This window comes from Macaca thibetana, chromosome 8 (genome assembly GCF_024542745.1).
Source record: "Macaca thibetana thibetana isolate TM-01 chromosome 8, ASM2454274v1, whole genome shotgun sequence".
Classification (NCBI taxonomy): Eukaryota; Metazoa; Chordata; class Mammalia; order Primates; family Cercopithecidae; genus Macaca; species Macaca thibetana.
In genome coordinates this window covers 81300434-81306497 of record NC_065585.1, presented here as the reverse complement: position 1 = coordinate 81306497, position 6064 = coordinate 81300434, and positions in this window count along the sequence as shown.

The window sequence follows — 6064 nt, the reverse complement described above, 5'->3', positions numbered from 1 at the left end:
TCTCTCACTGGAACTACCTGTCTTGATTTAGTCTATTTCCTACCATCCTGAGCCATTAACAGCCCAAGAAGCCCACCTTTGTGTTATTTTTTCCATCTTAGGCTTGAAATACCAGTGGAAACTATGGTTTTGTTGACACTGGTATTTTTGCACTCTTTATTTTGTTTTTTTTTCTTTTTGCCATTTACCTCTTGCAACTTTTCTATTTCCTATGGCTACATTCCTTATCTTGCACCACACTGTTGATTTTGATGTTTTCCCTGCTATTCATTCATTGCAATTTAAGTTACATTTATGTTATTTCTGTTCTCTACACATTCCTATTTTCTGTTGTTCTTTCCTGCTGTGCTTTGGCCATATGTTCCTTGAGAACAGGTGACTTTGCACGGCTAAGGTGTTATGCACTGGCCACTGCAGGCTTGATTTATTTGAGCTTCTAACTTCCCTGTCATATAGTTGTTACCAGGACTTTCTTAGGAAAAAATTGGCCACCAGGGGGACTCTCCTTTCTGGAAACAAACAGTTCTGTATCTGGATATCAGCAATGTTCTCATTTTAGAACAGCCACCCCTATTGCCGTATCATAAGATCGAAAGAAACATTTATCATGGGACTCAATACTAACAGAAGAAATCTTTTTTTTTTGTTTAACATTGTTTAAAACAAGCATATAAATAACCCAAACACAACTCTACTAATCACTCTGTGTTCTGGAAGTCGTCATTAAACTAGAAGGTTTGGAGTGGAAGGGTATCTTTTGTAGTAATATGAGGAAGCTAACCATAGAGATTACACTAAAAAATTATTATTTTGGATCATTAACATCTGTGGAAGCTTGTACAGTGATGTTACTCATCTCATAAAGCATGTCTCAAAATGAAAAAAAGGGGGAGAAGAACTAAAAACAATGAAAACATTTTTAGTTAAAAATTCTGCCTCACCCACATAATGCAGTTTGTCCTGTCAGAATTCGTTGCTTAGAGCCACAAAGAGCAATGGGAGAATTTTCTCTTTCATTTAAATTTGCATCCTCACTGCCAAACAAGCTGAACAATGATTCACATGAGAATGATTTTTCTTAGTATTTATAACTCAGTCCATAATGACTCATTGGGGAATTTACAGACAAGAACATTTTTAACAAGAGTCTCACTGACCTGTTAGAAAAGGTCTCTGAAAGGTAAAAATTGAGGGTAAAGAAGAAAAATTTCCCCAGAGAACTTTATACAGTTTTGATATTGTCAAGAATTACTGTTGTGATATAGCTTTCCCTTTTAGATGAGAAAGAACTTAGTTACTTTCAGGGTGTGAAGCAGATAGAAAGGTCACGATTACCACTATGATTACAGACACCTACACACTATTTCATGGAGTAATGAAATAAATGAAGAATTTACCACAAATGGATACACATGTGCTTATAAAAATCACCAATACCATAAATAGCAATGAAAGTGACATTAAACATGGACTAAAGAAGTACACCTAATAGAAAAAATTGGAAAGTATTGCTGCCTCCTAAGTTTCTTCCAGAAAAAGTTAATGAACTGATTTTGGAAACACAGTTGAGAACATCTGGTTGAGGGTAAATTGAGAAGGAAACAGATGTGATGTCACTACTGTGGATGACTGGACAGTGAGAGGAGGGAAGGATGCATTCCTCACACAGATTATAAAACAGGTGCAGGAATATGATCTGGTTGTGATAGGAAACTTGAACTATCCAGACATCTGCTGGAAGCCTTATTTTGCTAAAAGCAGGGCTTTGATAAATGCTTCAATTGCCTTGATGAGACTTTGTTCTTCAAGAAGAGAGAAGTTGTAATATGTAGAACATTGGAGCTAATTCTTACTAGTAAGGAAGAAGTCGCTGGTGATGCAGAAGTAATGGAAGACATCTCAGATTTCATAATAAGAAAAAATATAAGATAATTCCCATAATAATCAGACATATAGATTTTTGTTGAAAAAACCCAAATCAAAACAAAATCAAAGAAAAGTATAGTTGATTGGCAGGTGTTTATGGGGGAGAACGTGGTTCAAGATAGGTAGAAGGCTCCAAACATAGAAATTCAGAAAACAAAATATAGCCCCAATGCACTTGAGAATGTAGAGCTATAAAAAGAAATCAATGTAGCTGCATAAAATGCTGTCTGCTGAGGTCTAATTTTGTAAGAAATCCACTAATATTGCTTTCAATATTAGACTTAAATATCAAAAAGTTATGAAAGATGATAGAAAAACTAATATCTAGAATTTTCACAGGCATTCTCTGCTTGAGAAACAGAAAGGAACTAAAGCTGGGCTGAAGCAGTTCAAGGATGGTGGGAAAGTTGGTTCCCAAGCTGGCCCTGTTTAAATATTACAGGCAGAACATCATCTCCTTCAAGTACTACCATTCACTAGACTTACAGGCTTCATCTCTTTTATTTGGGTTTATAAATGTGCTGGAACTTTGTGGTGCTAATTTGGACAGGGACAAGAAAATATCAAGTTATGGATAAGTATTACTTTATATAGTCACTGGATCAGGTGCTATAACCATCGGATCAGTCTTACCTGATCATATTCTGTTGATAACAGAATGCCCAGTTACTTTGCAGGCACAGAGCTAAAAAGTTGTAAGTTTAACAGTAAGAGTATGGACAGGAAACTTTGACCTCTTTTAAAAGCAAAGGGTCTGTTTTCTAGGAATGTCTGGGGAGAAGAACCCTCCCCATACCTTACTATAAATAGTCTTTGAAGTTCTTGCAGTCAAAACCTGCTCTGCCAGTGCATCTGTATAGCAACCTGTACAGGTTAAAACTTCCCTAGCCCATACGACTTGCCCCAAACACCAGATAAGAGAGATGTATTTGAGCATCACCTCCTGTTTCCTTGCTGGTCAATCTCACAATAAGGCCTTTATGTTCTCAGAAACCGGTACCATGGTATTGGTTTCTATGTGCATCGGGCAGTGAGCCCTTTTGCTTGGTAATAGTGTTGGCTGCTGACCAAGGGATGCCCTTCATCGGCCACTGGTGTTTAGGAGAGCTGGCATAGGATACGACTGGGTTGTGCTCACCTTAGAGAAGGTCAGGTAGTCTGTGAACCACGGCTCATGATCCTGGTTCATTTAACTCCTGGTTCCTGAAGCAATGTGTCACAGTAACAAGAGCCTTTGCTGAACCATCACTTATTTCTGTCCCAATTGTCTCATGCCCTCTAAGGACTCTTCAATCTCTCTTTTTTTCTCAACTTCTGTCACCCCACTCTATCCTAATGAGGGAAAATTATTCTTAGACTGGGGGGATATTCCTTTCTCTTCACACCCTATTGTCTACACAAGCAACTCATAAACCTTGCCTGAATCAAGGAAGTAAACTGAGAAATGGTAAGGAAAAAACACATGGGAGAAAACACACTTTTTTCCCTAAAAATTATTTTGTCTTAATATTTGAAAAAATAAACTTATTTTGATATTTTAGGTTCACTTGCAGTTGTAAGAAATAATGGAGATCCAGTATACCCTTTACTGAAATTCCCCTAATGGTAGGTAACATCTTGAAAGCTATATTATAATATCACAGACAGGATATAAACACTGATACAACTCAACAATCTTAATTCTGATTTTTCCAGTTTTTCTTGTACTAATGTGTGTGTGTTTAGTTATATACAATTTTATCACATGTGAAGTTTCCTGGGGTTACCATCACAGTCAAGGTGCCCAACAATTCTATCACCAAAGAATTCCTTCATTTTGCCCTCTCACCACCATTACCAGTTCCCTTCAATGTCCTCTTAAGAAGCCCCAGGAAGCCCATTCATCTCTTCCCCATTGCTAAAATTTTGTATTTTCCTGTCTTTTCAAAAGTGTCACACAAATGAAATAATTTAGTGTGTAATCTTTTGGGATTGGCTTTTCTTTTTTCTCAGCAATTCAGCATGTTTTAAGAATTAAGAGAAAGGAGACAACCTCTATTTTAGAGACAGATGATCACAGAAAGACAGACATGCACATTCTCATTGGCTTGCTTTCTTTATTGAAAGTAATATTCAAAGTGGAAAGGCTAGAATAGACCATATGTTGCCAAATGTATGTGACGAGTTCCAACCTGTATTCTAAGTTGCAGATCCAGATTCTCACTTCCTTCTGGAAAGTTCCACATGAATCACTTGAAGAAAACTAAAATGCAATGTGTTCAAAATCAAATGTGTCATACATAATCCTTTCCCCACAAAAACATCCATCCACTGCTCCACTTGTACTTCCTGCCTTAACTAAAGCTGCTCAAATCCCTAAATTCACCAGTCTTATCTTACTCCTGCTACCCACTCCACCTCACCTCATAGTCTCAATGTCATCAGCATCTTAATTTTTCCCAACCATAAATACCTCAGCATTGTGCTTCTCTCCATTTGCATTTTTTTTTTTTTTTTTTTTTTTTTTTTTAGTAAGACCCTCACCTTCTCTCATCTAAATGATTGCAAGGCATCTTAACTGCTCTTTCATCCCTCTCCATTCAACATCTCATTACTCCATTGTTGTGATTATCCTTCTAAAACAACAACCTGATTGTATAATTCCTCTAATATTGATTATTTTTAGTGCAATCTGTAAAAAAAAAGCAGATTGTTTCCTAATGCCATATTTCCCATAGAGGCCAGTCCTAGACTTTGCAACTCCATGGTTCGTTTCAGCAGTCACATTTCTAAGCCTACATAAGAAACACCTTTGAAATCCTGTCCTATCTACATCATGCTTTGAAACTGCAGCAACCAGTAAGGATAGAAAAAAGAGAAATAGGTAATTTCTTGTAATGGATGAGGGAAAGCCGTACTCTAGTGGTAAAGAGCTCACTATCAGTTCGGTCCCTGAGGTATCTTCCATGAGGTCAAATTTCAGAAGTCCTGCCTTGTCCTCAGCCTTCCTCCTTCTCTCCATCATCTGCCAAGGACTCCTTTCCCAGGTGGTCTTTGGGCATTTCTGGTTACTTCCTGTACCTATGGTGTCCAGTTCCCTGTATCCCCTTAAATCTTAGCCAAATTTTATTGAACCAGAACTTCCCCAAGGACAGGCAATCACCCTTAGGATTTTGATCTAGAGGAGAGGGAATCAGTAGTAGATGTGGAAAGATATACCCAGGAAGTATAAAAGACAGAGAGAGAGCTGAGCTGTGCCAACTGGTGAACATCAGTGCAGTGAACGTAACAAAGTACAGCTGGAAAACACTGAGAAAGCTGGCTTTTGGAGTTGTTGGATCATAGTCATCCATTTTGCCCCTAAATTGGATTCCTTCCCCCAGAGGCCTGTCTGTATGCCTGTTTCTAGATACTGAGAGATCCCTGTTTCCAGATACTGAGAGATCCCTGTTTCCATTGCTAGTTAGCATAAGTACCAGGTTAACTATGCATGAGGTAACTTGAATGAACCTCTCTGTTCCTTGTGGCAAGCAGAAATTTTTTAAAAAAACAGTCTTTGTATGATTAATATTACTCTCTGAAAATAACTGGGTGAGGTTGCACGATTAAAAAATAGGGACATGTTGGCTTTTCTGATGCAAAAAAAGTACTGTAGTCCTGCCTTATTTGTGGAAGGTATATTCTAAGACCCCCAGCAAATGTCTGAAGCTGTGCTTGGTACTGAAACATATATATACTATGTTTGCTCAATCTGATAACAGAGATGAATTATAAATAACTAATGGGCAGATAGGATCTACAATATGGAGATATTAGACAAAGAGCTGATTAATGTCCTAGGCAGGATAAAATGAGATGGCATGAGATTTCATCATGATACTCATATAGTACACCATTTAAAACTTATGAATTGTTTATTTCTAGAATTTTCTATTTAATATTTTCAGATGGCATTTGACCATAGGTAACTGAAACCAAGGAAAGTGGAACAACAAATAAGGGGAGATACTATACAGGGAATTGGCTGAGTGTGGATTCTAGAGCAGACAGAAGTTAATGTTTTCTGCTTCTTGCTGGCAAGATGGCTGAATAGAAACAGCTGTGGTCTGCAGTTCCCAGTGAGATTGATGCAGAAGGTGGGTGATTTCTGCATTTCCAA